The 19,568-nt window shown below is 33.4% G+C and overlaps 2 pseudogenes; both read right to left on the reverse strand.

The window, feature by feature from the left end:
• Positions 1-331: 331 nt before the first annotated feature.
• LOC125870209 (uncharacterized) lies at positions 332-3,546 on the reverse strand (annotated as a pseudogene).
• A 10,606-nt stretch (positions 3,547-14,152) lies between these two features.
• On the reverse strand, positions 14,153-15,944 carry LOC125870292 (uncharacterized; annotated as a pseudogene).
• Positions 15,945-19,568: the final 3,624 nt, after the last annotated feature.

Genomic DNA, 19,568 nt, shown 5'->3' on the forward strand with positions numbered 1-19,568 from the left:
AATTAAGTGGTTAAATTCTTATTAAGTTTGGAAACTTAAGTGCCATACAAGTTTTAAATCTTTTACATGACAACCTCATTGGAGAAATTTCAAAAACATTGTTCAATTTGTATGAAATTGAATGCATTTATTTCATACAATAATTTAAAATGCCCGATTTGGAACATTCTTTTCACTTTAAAAGGTAAAATACCACTTGAGTTACGATAGCTTCAATAGTTATTTCTGAGCATAAAGATCAGTTAAGTACATTTGATGAGAGCAACTTTTTTGTTTGTGAACTATAATTGCAATTTGCATATTAGTTACAATAGTACTCAATTGGATCTGTTTAATCTGTACACAGTAAATAAAGAGGTATTCCTGTTGTATCCATCTCCCAGAAACCTTGCAAACTGTCAACTCTCTCTGCTGTCAAGCGAAAAGCAGGAATTCGACGAGAGAACCTGAGATGTTGGGATACAGATGTTTTCACTACGCTGTCAGCCTCTTCTTCTTCTTCAACTCGAGCCTTGTGGACAGAAGAACTTCACGTTTACAAAACTATCAGAAACATCCACAATTTCAATAATCTCATAATCGAAATCTTCTAGATTATTACCTTTCAGCTGAGCACTCCAAATTTTGTATATCGCCCAAACTTCACCTTTTCTAGAGAAGATCTCGTATACTCCCCTCTTCATAGGTTCTTATGCTATTACATGTGACAAGTTATTGCTTACTGTATATTTCTTCGGCTTACTGTTTTGAAACTTAAACAGTCCACAACCAATTGGCATTGTTTTATCATGCCACTGTACTTTACTTTAAGGGAGTGGACATCCATAAAACCATGCCACATGCAATACAAACTAAATGAGAAGATCTATGTTCTTTATCTGCCCATAGTAACGGGGTAAGGCATCTTCTTGTTGTATATCACCCAACATTCACCGAATTGAAACTTCTTCGGTGATCTCTCTGCAGAAAATTTGTAAAACTCGGGTTGAGGAACCTGATTAGGTACTGATGCAATCCAGTTTTCAACAGAATTTACAGAATCCATGAAATTAGATGGCTCTCTTTGGTCTATGGATGAAGCAGAAATGTCTACTTGGTAAGTAGGTAAGGAGGAAGGGTCTAGCTCAAAGGATCCTTCAAGAGCATCATCCCTCTCCATCCCTATCATCTTCATAGAAGGAATTCTATGAGAGAATCTAAACATATCCATTGCAGAAACTAGAAATGGATTTCCTTCTCGACGGAAAAGACAAGTAAAGCCTTTTGCTTTAACCAAGTATGCAACATGCACTCCAATAGAATCAACATAGTTTGACAAGACCTCAATAAACTCATAGTTGAAATTTTTATTACTCCCAAGATAAGGACACCAGTTCGTATCCCAATCTTTAGAGAGGGGCCAAGTTTCTCCTTCCAATGGAAATATCTTTATTGATTCCCGGTTGTTTCCATTCATTTGAACATGCCAAATGTGAAAACATAGGAAGATCTTCAATGTCTTCTGAGGTTCCTAGTCTTTATCTAGCACAAGAAGCTGGAAATTCCTCAGATAGCCATTTGGTTTCATCTTCACTTCGCAGCTCTGGCTCTAACCATGTTATGCACAATTTAAATGCAGGAGACAAAATCTTCCTAATGACTGCATAGAATCTAGGCATGGCATCCAGGGTGTCATAGGCAGCCCATACTTGCCCTGCCTTAAAGCAGGACTCGTCCTTGTCATTGTCAAATTGCTAAAATTTGTATCTGCATATTCAAATGTTTTCAACTCAGTCATAGTAGAAGACCCTATATCTAAAGGAAGATCTACACTTCCTTTTGCAATTTCAATTCCATATTTGTGTTCTGCAAGCTCTCTTCAAAGGACAAATGTTTCACCTCAGAGGACTCCTTAGCAGGAGAGGGATATCCAACCCCCTTAAATCACTTAGAAGCATCTTCTTCTTCATCACTTTGATAATTGACATGATGTCTATACCGCGTAGATCTTGGCTAGTTTTCCTCATTGAGACACTGAAAATTCTGCCTAAGTAGATAAGCACTTACTACACAATTTTCAGTAGATTTTATTGATGTCTTTTTTCTATTTCCCATCGTCTCTTCAGCAATGATAGCCTCTTCTTTGTTGCAGTCCATCACTAGTTTACAATGAAAAAGCAATGTATCATTCACCATAAATATCAATGTTATACAGAAATAAAACTTCAAACCATCAGATAAAAGAACCCCACAAAACAAATAATAACTTGTTTGTTTCAAAATGCAAATCAAAGAGGAAAATTATCAAGTGAATAAATCATATGAAATATCAATCAATCAAATCAACTATCAAATCACATATCAAATATATATATATATATATATATATATATATATAAGAGAACCCTAGGCCCGCCTACGTGGCGCCACCACAAACAAGGATTCCCTTTTAATTTATTTATTTCCAAAATTAGTCTTCCCCTTTCATGAAAAGTTGTGACTTTTATTGAAAAGTTGTGACTTTTATCAAAAGTTGTAACTTTTATGGAGAGTCGTGACTTTTATGAAAGGTTGTGACCTTTTCAAAAAGTTTTGACTTTTCCAAAGAGTTGTGACCTTTCCGGTAAGGCACAATAAGCATTTGTTCACACTACCATTTGTTGTCTATAAATAAAGGGATTTCCTCTCATTTTAAAATAAAGAAAATTCTAAACTACTTCTTCTTCTTCTTCTTCTTCTTCTTCTTCTTCTGCTTCTTCTTCTTCTTCTTCTGCTTCTTCTTCTTCTTCTGCTTCTTCTTCTTCTGCACAATTAAATATTTGTGTACTTTTCTCCCGTTGAGTGGCTCACGGACGGACAAGGAGACACTGTGCATTCAGTGGGCTCAATTTCATTTCTATTTCATTNTTCTTTGGAGAAAGAAGACTCCTCTTTCACCTGGAATGCTTTTTCTTCAACCTTCTCATGTGATCGGTTTAGCCTATCTTCATGAGCTAACAAAGAACCCATTAATTCATCAAACGAATAGTCAGATAAGTTCTTGGATTCTTCGATAGCAGCAACCACATGCTCAAACTTACTGGTTAAAGACCTCAAAACCTTTGCTACAACAGTTTCATCAGAAATCTTTTCTCCATAAGACTTCATCAGATTAACAATTGCAGAGACTCGAGACATATAGTCTTGCACGGATTCACCCTTTTTCATGCTTAGAATTTCAAAATCACGACGTAAGGTTTGCAATTTAACTACAATTACCTTCTTATCTCCCATATATTCCTGCTGCAAAATTTCCCAAGCTTCATTGGATGTCTCCGCTGCTGAAATTCTGGGAAAGATATCATCATGAAGGGCTTGTTGAATCAAGAACAGCGCCTTCGAATCCTTTCTACGATTTTCCCTGAGCTGTTGCGCGTGACCTTCATCCGGGTCTGGAAATCCTTTCTCCACCAAGTCCCATAGCTCTTGAGACTTAAAAAGAGTCTTCATCTTAAGACTCCAAAACTGATAATTCACCCCTTTAAAGATTGGAAGAGGCTGAGAATTTGAATTGGTGTTTACTGCCATTTTTTTTTCAAATCTGAAGATAAAGGATTTCTTTCTTGCATTTTACAATCTCTCTTTCTCACCCTCTCTCTGGCTCCCAGGTGTAGAAACCTGATTGCTCTAATACCACGATTGTTGGAATAAAGAAGAGAGACAGTGTAGACAAAGCGCTGAAACAGAAAAGAGACTCGTTGTTTCTTAATCTCTAAATTTGAGTGCGTAAAATCAGATAACCTAGTGCCATTATATAGGCTTACAACTTAACAAATAAACCTAAAAACTAGGAACTAAAGCAAAAGTGGTTCTGCTGAGGTAAACTGCTGCCAACAACATGCCCACTAACAATAACTATCTAATTGACTTAGTAAAACTTAACTAAAAATTAGGACCATAAAAAGACTGCAGAAGAATCAGTCAACAATTATGATATTAATTGTTGTTTTTGAGTACATGTTTAAAACTTTGTTGTTTATGTTTCTGCAAAGTTATTGTTATAAGTATTTGTTAGTACAGACTCTATGTAAATCCAACTACTGTAGATTCACAAATAACTTTTTACAGAATACATTTATTTACAACATTCTCCAAAGAAATCTTTTCTTCTCCAAGAGATCAAGCCTAAAAATTTATATGATTTTTTGTTGTTGTCATAATAATGTTAATATTAACAGGAGTAAAAATAAAATAAAAAGTCAAATGATAGAATTACAACTAGCAATTAATTACAATTATATGATACACAATGATGACTATTCTCTCACACCAAAGTATTTTTTTGAATTTTTTTCTCATTATCCCTTACTTCTCTTTCATCCTTTTCAAGGATCCTTAATGTTTTGTTTGTGCACAACTTCAATTCCAAAACACTATTATAACTATATTATATATGAAAGTTAGATTTTGAAAGATTGCATTTTAATTTTAAAACACATAATGTCTACATATTACTTATTGGTATATCATATGATTATGGAACATTTGCTCTTGATAAACACATTATATATATATATATATATATATATATATATATAAAAAAAAATTAATATTTTGAAAGTAATTGATAGTGTTATACTAACGAAATTTGCAAAGAAGAAAATTGAGAAAAATATTTATTTGACTCTCTAATTAAAGACACTATGTAACCATGCATATAGATGATAAAAATAAACTAACCATTGTAAAATTTCAAAAGCAAATTAATGAATCTGTATAATTAAATTATGTAAACTAGGAAAAAATACTGTTATGATTTGTAATTTTGCCTTTTCTTTTAATAAAACAAATGGTAAAATATATTAAAAAATTAATATTTTGAAAGTAGTTGATAGTGTTATACTAACGAAATTTGCAAAGAAGAAAATTGAGAAAAATATTTATTTGACTCTCTAATTAAAGACACTACGTAACCATGCATATAGATGATAAAAATAAACTAACCGTTGTAAAATTTCAAAAGCAAATTAATGAATCTGTAAAATTTTAAATTATGTAAACTAGGAGAAAATAGTGTTATGATTTGTAATTTTGCCTTTTCTTTTAATAAAACAAATGGTAAAGTAGAATTGAATAACCTCTATACTCTTAAAAACAGATTTATATTAATATACTATAACATCAAAATACAAGTAAAATTTTGTTCTAATAAATTTTAAAGAAGAATGTTCTAACCGCGCGAAGTGCGGACCCATTTACTAGTTTGTAAATAAAGAAAAATTCTCATGCTTATGCTAATAAATTATGACTTAATGAGTAGGATACATGAGGATTAGTAGTTTCTCTCATTCTTTACAACATTTTAATTGATTTAATCTAATGAATAGGAGTCAAAAAGGATAAATTTTAAATTTTAGTTCTTATGATATTTTTTAAGCATTTAATTTGGTGAGTAGGTGCATGTGAGAGTAAAATTGGAATTTAATTTAATTTAATTTGATAAGTAGGAGCCAAGAGGGTAAATTTTAAAGTTAAGTTCTTGTATTTTGTTAAGCATTTAATTTGATGAGTAGGAGCTAGGAGAGTAATTTGGAGTTTCATTTAATTTAATTTGATGAGTAAGAGCCAGGACCAAGAGGGTAAATTTTGAATTTTAAGTTTAGTGATATTTTCTCAAGTATTTAATTTGATGAGTAGGAGCCAAGAGGTTAAATTTTAATTTTAGTGATATTTTCTGAAGTATTTAACTTGATAAGTAGAAGCCAGGACCAAGGAGGGTAATTTAGAATTTTATTTAATTTAATTTGACGAGTATAAGCAAAGAGATTAAATTTTGAATTTTAGTTCTTGTAATGTTTTCTTAAGCATTAAATTTGATGAGTAGGAGTCAAGAGAGTAAATCTAGAGTTTTCTATAATTTAATTTAATGAGCAGGATCCATAAGAGTGAATTTTAAATTTAATTTAATTTAATTTGATAAGTAGGAATCAGGTAAATTTCAAATTTTAAATTCTTGTGATACTTTCTTAATCATTTTATATAGAATTTATGTTCTAGACATGTCACGCCCCGAGCCTACACCCTGGGCGTGGCCAGCACTCGAGAACCATTGTTGGCCCCAAGCGAACCTTGGTCTGGCTTACGTAACTCAGCGGAAGACAATAAGCATTAAGAAAGAGATTCACATGCTAAACAACTCAATTGTCTCAAAACTAAACTCATAATGTTTTAAAAATATACATTTAACTTAGCGAAGATGGCAACTCAAATGTGAACATAAGTCAATAACAAAATGATGACGAACGAACTAACATCTGACTCAATATCTATGAAGTCTCTAAAACAAAGAGGGATGTCGGGACAGGACCCCCGATCATCCAACATCTGAAAGACTAGAAAGCAAATAAACGGGATCCTCTGGAATGCAAAGAGGCTCACCAACAGACTCTGAACTGCTCACTGGATCAACGATGCGCTGGATGTCGATCCTAATTACCTGCGTCTGCATCATAATACGATGCAGGCCAACTGGCATCAGTACATTGAATGTACGAGAATGTGAGTTGGAATGCTAAACATAACAAAGGCTTGAAAAGATTCTGGAAGTAACACCTACATGGGCTCTTCTCAACTCATGAATAATCTTAACTCAGAATAAAGCAATGAAACACATACAATATATGAAAAGCTTTATAAAACAGTAAAAGCAACTTAGTTCGTTAAAGAAAATGCAATAACAAACCCAACTATACTCATATACAAAGTGATATAGTTTAGGTAGGAGTTTCTCTAACCGACAACCACCACTATGAACCTAAGTGGTGATACAACGTCTTTACCATCATGTTGCCAGACTGTCCTATAATTTGTCGTCATATAGAACTACTTAACTTAGTGGATCCACTAGCTTAACTTATGTGATCATCTAAAAAGTATGACCCATTAATACCCATGATGGCTACATGGTTTATGGAGACTTGAGTTAATATGAACTCGCATCCCCATATTTGTGCTCAATACTACTCCCAAAAATATACTTAGCTCATATGTTTTTAAAACAACTTCTTTCTTTGGTTTGAGGTAATTACTCAAAACTTAGCTTAAAAGCTCTCTTGGAATCGATGTTCCCTTTTCTTTCTCGAAACGTGAAAACATTTTCAAACTCCTTGGGAATACTTAGTTCCCATATACTTCTTTGAAGAAATGAAACGTCAAATCTTTACTCTTTGCTTAACTTGAACTTAAGCCTTAAAACAAAGTTAAAATGTTTGTGAAAGACTTTTGAAAACTTTAAGAACTTATCTTGACTTAACTCTCGACTTCTTGACTTGACTCTTAATTGATTCTTGAATTGAATTATGGATTCACGGATCGTGATTTGTGATAAGAAAGATTTCATGATGTTTAGGAATGATTTTAGATAGCTAAACATGAGAAAAGATCGAAATATCAAAATATGAGGGTGGGTCCGCGACGCGGAGGCATATTTAATTTTTGGTTTCGAAGATAACTTTTTAGACAGAACACTCCGTGTCAGTTCCGCGACGCGAAAAAGAAATTCCCAAATCTGGGAACCTGCTCCGCGACGCCTCCCTAGTGTCAAAGTTCGTCGGACGAAATTTCTTCTTCGTTTTCCAGCCCCAATTCTCCCAAACTCGATTCTTTTTCTCAAATTCCTTTTAAATACAGATCCCCAGAAAATGTACCTAAGAACCTAACTCGAAACAACTCTATAATACGACGTAACGATCTCAGAAACTTCCCCATATCAACCAAATTCAAGAACAACATCAAAATCAAGAATAGATATCAAGAACTTCAACTTTCAAACTCTTTTAGGACTAATCCATATTGAAATAAATATGTTTGGCACGTGGGAGAACTATCCCAACATTATGAAAGCCTCACATACCTGGTAGGAATAAATCCTTGGCGAAAACCACAACTAAATTGATCGATCGAGACGAATCTTGCCCTTTCTTCTTCTTTCTCCTCTTTTCTCCTTTCTCCAAGCCCTAGCGTAAATTTCCAATTTCTAAAACTGAATAAAATCTTATTTGACCCATAATAAACTCCTAAAAACGGATTAAAATAATAGGGCAAGGAAAAAACTAAAATACCCCTTAAAAATCCGGATTGGACATTTCCTTATTTGAACAGCCCAACTTCAAAAGGGAATATCTCACTCATACAAACTCAGAATTGTGCAAACTTGGCGGCGTTGGAAAGATCATTCCAAGAGCTTTCCAACCATATCTAGAATTACACCTAACTCATCTTGACCTAGAAGTTATGGCCGTTTGAAGTTGACCAAAAACTCACTTTTCCTAATTTAAACAAATTTCCAGATTTATCACTATTTCCAAAAACAATTATTTCAAGTCCTTAGCTTCTTCCTAGCTATTTCAAATTGCAAGATGTTACAAGACAGTTTTTAGAAATTACATTACTCTTAAATATTATGAATTAAAAATACAAAATTCAATATTATACCTGAATAATGAAATGATTTAATAATTAATAAATTTTAAAATTTGTGAAATCTTCACATGAAAAATATCACAAATGAGTATTTCAATTAATTAAAAATTAAAGGTTCTTAATAAAATATTATAAAGATTCATATCACAATTTATTGATATTTCAGGAGCTAAGAACAAATATACTATGTAACAACATAAAGTCAAAATGATTTAAAAATAATTTTTGAGTCTTATAAATACTTATTTTACTGTGAATTCAAAATCAAAAATATGAAGGTCCAGATTTGAAAGTCAAATCACTTATACAAAGGATCTAAATTGGAAATGTAATAAATTATAGTATATAAAAGAAAAATTAGTTTATGATTCTTAAATTTCATAATTGAAATCAAATAAGAAGGGATCCAAAATATAATACTACAATTAGTGGCAAATTACTTATTGTGCATGAGTTCACTCTACCAAACAACATGATAATTTATCACTATAATTATACTCATGGTATCAATATTCTACATCATATTTTCTTACATTCTCAATGTAGAAGTTTTGACATGGAAAAAAAAAATCAAGGTCACTAACATAGAAAGGATGCTAAAAACACCCATTAAAAAATTGAAGAATGTTGAGCTTCAACAACTGAGCGAGATCGTGAAGGCAAAATTGAATGAAGTTGAAGATGTGGCGAAGCAACAAATGGAGCGTGGTGTTACATTTCCATATCAAATCCTTGGAAATGCATTGGCTCCTTCTAAGGATGAGTAAAAATCTTCATCAAGTTTCGATGTTGGACCAACTAGGTCTTATTAAATTTACCATATTTATGATTTGAATTTTACACTCCAGTATATTTATCCTAATATGAAATGAAATAAAACTTATGTCTTTTATTCACTATGTGTTAATTTTTCATATATTGACATTGAAATAAATGAAAAATTATCACACACTAAATAAATGACATAAGTTTTATATCAATTCATATTAGGATAAACATGCTGAAAAGTAAAATCAAATCATAAATATGAAAAATTTCATAAAACCTATTTGGTCCAACATCGAAACTTGACGAAAATTTTTACTTATACCTAGAGGAGAAAATGCACTTCCAAGGATTAGATATGGAAATGCAATAACATACTCCATTTGTTGCTTTGCCACATCTTTAACTTCTTTCATGCCTCCAAGATCTTGCTCAGTTGTACAAGCTCAACAATCTTCAAATTTTTTTATTGTGAGTTTTCAACATCCTTGTGACCTTAATCTTTCTTTTCATGGAATAACTTCTACTTTATGAATCTAAGAAAATATGATGTAGAATATTGAAACCACGAGTATATTTATAGTAATCAATTATCAAATTGTTTGGTAAGAATGAACTCATGTATAATAAGTAATTTTCCATAAATGGTAGTAGAATCTTTCGGATCTCTTATTATTAGTTTTCCATAAATGGTAGTAGAATATGTTGGATCTCTTCTTATATGTCCTTTGTATAAGTGGTTTGACTTTCAAATTTGGACCTTCATATTTTGGTCAAAATTCTTTAATTCATAGTAAAATAAGTATTTATAAGAGTCAACAATATTTTTTGAATCATTTTGACTTTATGTTGTTACATACTATATTTGTTTTTAGCTCTTGAAATACAAAGAAAAAAAAAAGTGATACTAATCCCTATAATATTTAATTAAGCACCTTTAATTTTTAATTAATTGAAATAATCATTCGTGATATTTTGAATCTGAAAATTTCACAAATTTTAAAATTTATTAATTATTAAATCATTTAATTTTTCATGTATTCTATTAAATTTGTATTGATAATCTATATTTAAGAATAATGTCATTTTTAAAAATAGTGTAGATGTAACTTTCTATGTGTTAAGCAATATCAGAATCAATGGGTACTCAATGAAATTTCTTTAAGACCTTTTAAATCCTTCAAATATTTTCATATAAAATTCATTGTCTAGTTGGACAAAATAATCATTTATTATATATATTTAAGTATTTCATTTATTGCCAGACTTAAACAAATCTTATTGCATCCTAGAGAATATATCTCTATTAATAATGTCAGAACTTTTGCGAAAACTCTTTATGCCCCGAGGCATAAACCATACTTTATATTTTACGGTTATACTTTCACACAATGATTCATTTGTACCCCACTGACATTATGTCTTTATCTATGAATTATAAGTTCAAAAGCATTTACTTTTTCGAAGACATCACTTTTTTCAGTGAAACAAAGTATACTTGAATAGTGCATTTTATTTGGCCAACCATTTATATGTCCATCTTATATGACAGATTTGAATTCAAGATCCTCATCACCATTTATAGCATTAAATGCTACTTCATAATAAAGATACCGCCGACGCTCATTTGACTCTATTCCAATACGACATAACTTATCGAGATCTCTTCATTTTTTGTTGAAATCTTCCTCATGTTAATTCATGTTGAGTTGGAATGATGACATGACTGCTAAGGAGAGTCAAGTTTCATTTTTCAAAATGAATATAAGGGAACAAAGTATTCCCAAGAGTAAATGTTTATACATTTAAAATGAGAGAAAACTTTGATTTCCAAATGAGTTCATGAGGAGTTTTGAGCACTATCTCTTTAAAGAGAAACTTTTGAGTAATAATCTCAAAGTTTGAGGATGAGGAAATATTTTTTAAACATATGAGCATGAGTTATATTATTGGGAGTACTATTGAACACCGATATGGGGAGAGTTCAGACAACTGACAGCCCTCATAAACCATGTATGCTAACATAGGTAAAGGGTCATACTTTTTAGATGATTCCTTATAGCTTTTTATCATATCTTAGTGGATACACTTAGTTGAGGATGTCTTATACTCTGACAAGGTATAGGACAGTTCTGGCAGTGTGGGCGAGACACTGTATCATCACATAGCTCATAGTGATGGTTGTCGTATGTCGATTAAAGAATCTCCCAAATAAGAGTTATTATTGTATTTTTACATACAATTGAGTTATTATTGTATTTTTACATGCAATTGAGATACTCCCTCCGTTTCAAAAAGAATGACTTCCTTTCCTTTTTAGTTTGTTTAAAAAAGAATGACCTCTTTCCTTTTTTGGTAACATTTTACTTTCGGCTTTCCACGTAGCGTTTTTAAGACCACAAGATGAAAGGACAATTTTTTACATTTGATTAAATTTAGGATCACAAGATTCAAAAGTCTTCTTTATTTTTTTAAACTCCGTGCCAAGTCAAACTAGGCCACTCTTTTTGAAACAGAGGGAGTATTATTTACTGTTATAAAAACTTTCAATATATTGCACCTTTTATTGTTGCTTTATCCTTGAGTATATTGAGTTGAGTACCTTGATTTGAGTGCCATTGAGTTAAGTACCTTGAGTTGAGTATCTTTAAGTTGAGTATCTTAAGTTGAGTATCTTGAGTTGAGTATCTTTGGGTTGAGTATCTTAAGTCGAGTATCTTCGAGTTGAATATCTAACCTTTGAGTTGATTAACTTATCCTTTAGATGAGTATCCTATCCTTGAGGAGAGTTTGAGTTGAGTTGAGTGAGTTTGAGAGGAGGATTTTTTTTTCTATCCGTTCAAGCTTATTTTTATGGTTTAGAATTCCCCTTACATGCTAGTACATTCAATGTACTGATGCCATTTGTCATGTATCTTTTTATGATGCAGATACATATATTCAGGGTTATCAACAGATGCTCCGTCGAGGCCACTTGCAGTTCCAATTAGCCTTGGTGAGCCTCTTTGCTTTCGGAGGGTTCCACTTTTTTTTCAGTTTGTTAGGATGTTGTGGGTCTTGTTCCCTATAATCCTTCTGTAATAGTAAAGACTTCATAGATAGTTTAAAGGTCGATGAGCCTATCATATTTTTCCTTTGTTGTTGTAATGTTTTTGAGTTCATGAGGCATATAACTAATACTTGTTAAAACATTTTCAGACGATTATTAGAGTTGAGTTTAAGTTAAATATTTTTAAAGTTATTTTTGCATCATGAGTTTCCATTTTGTTCGAGTAATGTCTTCCGCAGAGTAGTGAGCCAAGCCAAGGGTTCGCTTGGGAACCAGCAATGGTTTCCAAGTGCCAATTACGTCCAGGGTGTAGACTCGGAGCGTGACAAAATGCAATATTTGTCTTTTAGCATGCCTGATGTTTCTTACTTAATGAACAAATTGTCTCAATTTTTGCATGTTCCATCTGAAACTCACTAGAATGTTGTTAAACGCCTCATTCGCTATCTCAATAGCCTTTGAATTGCTCCAAGCACCAGTCTTAATCTATCAGTGTTTTCTGATGCTGACTAAGCTGGTGACCTCACTAATAGAAGTTCCACAACATTTTATGTTATTTTTCTTGGCCTTAGTACTCTAGTTAGCTAGTAAACCAAAAAACAACGTACCATTGCTTGCTCGTGTACTGAAGCAGAGCATCGAGCTGTTGCTAATGCCATTGGGGAGACCACTTGGGTGACAAATCTTCTCAAGGAACTACATGTTCATATACCCACACCACCTAAAATATTTTTGTGACAACCTTGGTGTCACCTACTTATACAAGAACAACAATATTCATAGCCGCATGAAGCATATAGCTGTTGACTTTCACTACGTTCACCAATAGATTGCTAATAAGCGCCTTATATTCAGTCCCATTCCTAGTTTTGATCAGTTCGCTGACACTCTCACTAAGTTGCTTTCCAAGAGCTCCTTCCATCGCCATTTTTCCAAGCTAGGTGTTGTTGCACCCCATCTAGATTGAGGGAGGTGTATTAGAACGTTATTACTGTTACTGCACTCCACACACGTTGTTACTGCTTAGTGTTTTACTGCATACATTGTTAGATATGTATCCACTAGTTTAGGAATTTGTTTTATCAGTTTCCTAGTTTGTTGGTTTAGTTTCCACAGTAGGAAGGACTCTCTAATAGAGACTCTGTTAATAGAGTTCTTAATCGATTAATAATAGATCTTTTGCTTCATCTTGCTCAATTACGTACGCCTTTTTTTTTATCAATTTTCTTGCATAATATCGATCTCTGCCAGTCCTACTAACTCTTGAAATGTTGCCCAAACAGTTGCTGGGGTTTCAACATTTAAGCAAGGCCTCAGAGCATTTGTTGCCTCCCTTATTCTTGGTTGCTGCCAATGGTTTCAAAATTGTTTATATCAGCTCAAAATAGTTGAGAAATCATTGGATTTTTCTCCATTGTTAAATTATCTTGATTATCCCGCTCTTGATACTGATGGTAAAATATTTGAGATCGACTTGAAAGTAAAATTCACAACAAAATGTATTTTCTTAATTATGAAAATAATACCGTACACTCTACACATGTATGGAATTGATCTTTCATCTAATCAATTAAGTGGTTAAATTCTTATTAAGTTTGGAAACTTAAGTGCCATACAAGTTTTAAATCTTTTACATGACAACTTCATTGGAGAAATTTCAAAAATATTGTTCAATTTGTATGAAATTGAATGCATTTATCTCATACAATAATTTAAAATGCCCGATTTGGAACATTCTTTTCACTTTAAAAGGTAAAATACAACATGAGTTACGATAGCTTTAATAGTTATTTCTGAGCATAAAGATCAGTTAAGTACATTTGATGAGAGCAACTTTTTCGTTTGTGAACTATAATTGCAATTTGCATATTAGTTACAATAGTACTCAATTGGATCTGTTCAATCTGTACACAATAAATAAAGAGGTATTCCTGCTGGATCCAGCTCCCAGAAACCTCGCAAACTGCCAACTCTCTCTGCTGTCAAGCGAAAAGCAGGAATTCGATGAGAGAACCTGAGATGCTGGGATACAGATGTTTTCACTCGCTGTCAGCCTCTTCTTCTTCTTCAACTCGAGCCTTGTGGACAGACTTGAAGCCTTTAGCCCACTATAAGAACTTCATGTCTACATAATTATCAGAAACATCCATAATTTCAACAATCTCATATTCGAAATCTTCTAGATTATTACCTTTCAGCTGAGAACTCCAATTTTTTTATACCGCCCAAACTTCACCTTTTCTAGAGAAGATCTTGTATATTCCCCTCTTCATAGGTTCTTCTGCTATTAGATGTTCGGCTTACTGTTTCGAAAGTTAAATAGTCCACAACCAATTGGCATTGTTTTATCATGCCACTGTATTTTACTTTAAGGGAGTGGGCAGGCATAAAACCATGCCACATGCAATACAAACTAAAGGAGAAGATCTATGTTCTTTCTCTGCCCATAGTAACGGGGCAAGGCATCTTCTTGCTGTATATCACCCAACATTCACCGAATTGAAACTTCTTCGGTGATCTCTCTGCAGAAAATTTGTAAAACTCGGGTTCAGGAACCCTATTAGGTACTGATGCAATCAAGTTTTCAGCATAATTTACAGAATCCATGAAATTAGATGGCTCTCTTTGGTCTATGGATGAAGCAGAAATGTCTACATGGTAAGTAGGTAAGGAGGAAGGGTTTAGCTCAAAGGATCGTTTAGGAACATCATCCCTCTCCATCCATGTCATCTTCATAGAAGGAATTCTATGAGAGAATCTAAACATATCCATTACAGAAACTAGAAATGGATCTCCTGCTCGACGGAAAAGACAAGTAAAGCCTTTTGCTTTAACCATGTATGCAACATGCATGCCAATAGAATCAACATAGTTTGACAAGACCACAATAAACTCATACTTGAAATTTTTATTGTTCTCAAGATGAGGACACCAGTTCATATCCCAATCTTTTGAGAGGGGCCAAGTTTCTCCTTCCAATGGAAATATCTTTATTGCATCGTAGTTGTATCTATTTATTGAACATGCCAAATGTGAGAACATAGAAAGATCTTCAATGTCTTCTGAGTATCCTAGTCTGAACCTAGCACAAGAAGCTGGAAATCCCTCAGATAGTCATTTGCTTTCATCTTCATTCAGCGTCTCTTGCTCTAACCGTGTTATGCACAATTTAAATGTAGGAGACAAAATCTTCTTGATGACTCCATAGAATCTAGGCATGGCATTCAGGGTGTCATAGGCAGCCCATACTTGCCCAACCTTAAAGCAGGACTTGTCATTGTCCTTGTCAAAAATGCTAAATTTGTAACTGCCTATTCAAATGTTTTCAACTTAGTCATAGTAGAATGCCCTACATCTGAAGGAAGATCTACACTTCCTTTCTCAATTCCATCTTTGTGTTCTGCAAGCTCTCTTCAAAGGGCAAATGTTTCACCTTAGAGGACTCCTTAGTAGGAGAGGGATATCCAACCCCCTTAAATCGCTTAGAAGCATCTTCTTCTTCATCACTTAGATAATTGACACAATGTCTATGCCGCGTAGATCTTGGCTGGTTTTCTTTATTGAGACACTGAAAATTCTGCCTAAGCAGATAAACACTTACTACACAATTTTCAGTAGATTTTATTGATGTCTTTTTTTCTATTTCCCACCCTCTCTTCAGCAATGATGGTCGTTCTTTGTTGCAGTCCATCACTAGTCTAGAATGAAATAGCAATGTATCATTTACCATAATGATCAACGTTATACCGAAATCAAACTCCAAACCATCAGATAAAAGAATCCTAGAAAACAAATAATAACTTGTTTGTTTGAGAATGCAACTGAAAGAGGAAAATTCTCAAGTGAAGAAATTTGCATATATAGAAAAATTCTCGAGATTATGGTAATACATTATGTCTTAATGAGTAGGATACCAGAGGATTAGAAGTTTTTTCTCATTCTTTATAACACTTTAATTGATTTAATTTAATGAGTAGGAGTCAAAAAGGATAAATTTTAAATTTTAGTTCTTCTGATATTTTTTAAGCATTTAATTTGGTGAGTAGGTGTTGTGAGAGTAAAATTGGAATTTTATTTAATTTAATTTGATGAGTAAGAGCCAAGGGGGTAAATTTTGAAGTTAAGTTCTTGTATTTTTTTAAGCATTTACTTTGATGAGTAGGGGCTAGGAGAGTAATTTGGAGTTTTATTTAATTTAGGAAAAAGGATCAAAAATGCCCTCTATTTATACTTTGGCTCACAAATGCCCTTACCGTCAATACTTTGGCTCTAAAATTCCCTTGCAGTCACTACTTTGGTCCAGAAATGCCCCTATAGGTACAAAATGGGTCAAAAATGCCCTTTTCCGAATAAATATATATATATTTCTTTTTAAACACATCTTCCTCCTAATTAAAATATTATTAAAGAATACTATTCTTGTTTACTTTCTTCTAAAGTCACTTTAACAAACAAAAATGTAGGAAATATATTTTTTCTTCTTAATCTCATTTTTTATCAATTAAAATAGAATAACTTCATGTACCCTTTCGACGGATAATATATGTCATATATATAAGATCATAGTATATCCATCATTATTTTATATTTATATAACAATAAAAAATAATGATAATAAAATAAGAAATATTTTCATTTTTTATTTCTTTCTGAATTGAAGTAAGATAAACATTTGCTAATTTTAAAAAAATATTATTAGAAAAAGAATGTATTAAAGAGAAAAAAATAATATATTTATTTGGAATATGAGCATTTTTTACCCATTAAATAACAATAAGGGCATTTTTGGACCAAATAATGACGACAAGGGCATTTTTGGACCAAATAATGACGACAAGGGCATTTTTGGACCAAACTACAAACGAAGGGCATTTTTGTTCCTTTCGCATAGTTTAAGGGCATTTTTGAACCAAAGTATTGACGGTAAGAGCATTTTTGAGCCAAACTATAAACGGAGGACATTTTTGTTCCTTTCACATAGTTTAACGTCATTTTTTTACCCTTTTCCCTTTAATTTAATTTGATGAGTATGAGTCAAGACCACGAGGGTAAATTTTGAATTTAATTTTTGTGATATTTTCTCAAGTATTTAATTTGATGAGTAGGAGCCAGGACCAAGGCAAGTAAATTTAATTTTTTATTTTATTTTATTTAATTTGATGAGTAGGTGTAACGACTAGATTCCGTCATCGGGTTCCGCTGTTATAGAAAGCCAAGGGTCGAAAAACTTTTTCATAGTAACTTGGAATTTCTCAACCTAGTCCAGATTTGGACGAAATCGAAGGCATTAAAATCTAGAGAAATCGGGTAGCAACTGAGTGATTTAATTATGATTTTGATAACATGAGTAGATAGAGAAGTCGTTCAGGAACTCGTACGACTTTACAGAATTGAATTCGGGTGAGTAGAACTCCCAAAATTGATCTTAGCGTGAACGGGTAGTTTCTGAGTATCGTTGGTTGAAGACGTGTTGTGAAATGGGGGTATTGGAATTATTAAAATAACTCACTGTTTCGTGCAAGCCGCTTTGTCAGTGATTTCTTTCGCTAGGGCGGGGTCGCTGTGGTGGGCCCAACGCGACTTAAGTCGGAAATAAACCCCAAAACGTCTTCATTCTGCACTTTTCGACTTTGAGAGTAAGGAGAGAAACCCCAGGCGATTCTTGATAGTTTTCCACCATTTTTAAGACTAAAGGTAAGGTTTTAACTCCCCGAATCCATTTTTTTCGATCCGTAGAACGTAATTTAATGGGTAATTATTGATGGGGGAGAGTTTGATCTGAGAATTGTGGTGGGAAAAGCCCTAATTTGGGTAGTGGGATCATGGGTATGATCTAGGGTTGTTAGAATTGTTAGTAATGTGGGTAATTAGTGATTGTTTATTAATTCTCATATTATATTGATTGTTTGTAGACCAAGAACAAGCGGAACGAATCCGGAAAGGGAAGAATCAAGTTTCTTAAGATTTCAAGCTTGTTTCGAGGTAGGTGATGGTTGTGATTCTATGATTGTGTGATGTATGTTTGTTCTTGCTTCATTATGATACATGTATGTATGCGAATGTTGCATTATTGATCACATTAATTGTAAATGAGGATATATGAATAATGAATGACATTAATCATGACTTGATTATATGATTATGAGAATGTACTTTGTGATTGTGATTGTGGCTTGTTGAATGGATCGGGTTTTGCATTCCGACATACTAACTTGGATCAGTTGCCACGTTTCGGCATAAACATTGGATCGGGTACCACGTTCTGGTATGCTAACTGTTTGGGTTTAGATTCCATGAGAGGACCAATGAGTTGACATAACTGTATATTGAGAATTATGTGAACTTATACATTGTTCTTAAATGATGATGATGATATTGTATATGTTCGATGTATGCATGTTGTTATATTGTTGTATGACTTATATATGTTGCACTTAGTGGGATAGCTGTGTGATCCTACCAGTACACTGTGGTTGTGTGCTGATAATGCACTTGCTCTTTCTTTGTTAAGTACAAGGCTTCTTCAGGCAGCTATTGATAGACCTCGCTTAGAAGATCAGTGATCGTCGTTCGAATTCAAGGGTGAGCCAAGTCTTCCAGGCTGCCATGAGTTCCCTTTCTGTTTATGTCCATATTTCGGACTTAGACTTTTCTAGTTGGTTTTTAGTTCATTAGTTTAGGGTCGTAACCCTTCTTGTTTAGACTTATGGTTGAACTTTAGATGTTTTGGTACATTGACTTTCAGGTTCTAAGTGTTACTTCCGCATTGTTTTAGTTGTTAACTTTTTTGGAAGTTTATGGGAACTTCAGTCTTTAGCTATTTAACTTGCTTCTGTAACCTTAAATGCCTTAGTTTTTTATTAAAGTTGGTTAGCTAATTAGAATTAATGGTTTCCCACTAGAGGGTTAGTATGGGTGTCAATCATGATGGTCTAGGTCGTGACAAAGTTGGTATTAGAGCGTAGGTTTGTTGATCTCGATGTACCAAAATGAGTCTAGTAGAGTCTTACGGAATGGTACGGAGACGTCTGTACTTTTCATCGAGAGGCTATAGGACTTTAGGAAATCTCTCTATTTTCTCTTGTCTCCTTTCGTGCTATAACTTGATTCCAATTGGTATCTCGCGATTCAAATTGGTATCTAACCTCATTCACTCTTCTGTCCGTAGATGGTTAACACTAGATTCAACGGTGTTAGGCCCGTAGCTCCCGTCAATGCTCCTGCTGAGGGATCTGTAGTGAGAGGTCGCGGTCGAGGCAGGGGTAGAGAAAGAGCTAAGGGTAGAGGCCGAGGAAGGGTGGCGCCAGCTCGGGAT

The sequence above is a fragment of the Solanum stenotomum genome, chromosome 1, assembly GCF_019186545.1.
Source record: "Solanum stenotomum isolate F172 chromosome 1, ASM1918654v1, whole genome shotgun sequence".
Taxonomy (NCBI): Eukaryota; Viridiplantae; Streptophyta; class Magnoliopsida; order Solanales; family Solanaceae; genus Solanum; species Solanum stenotomum.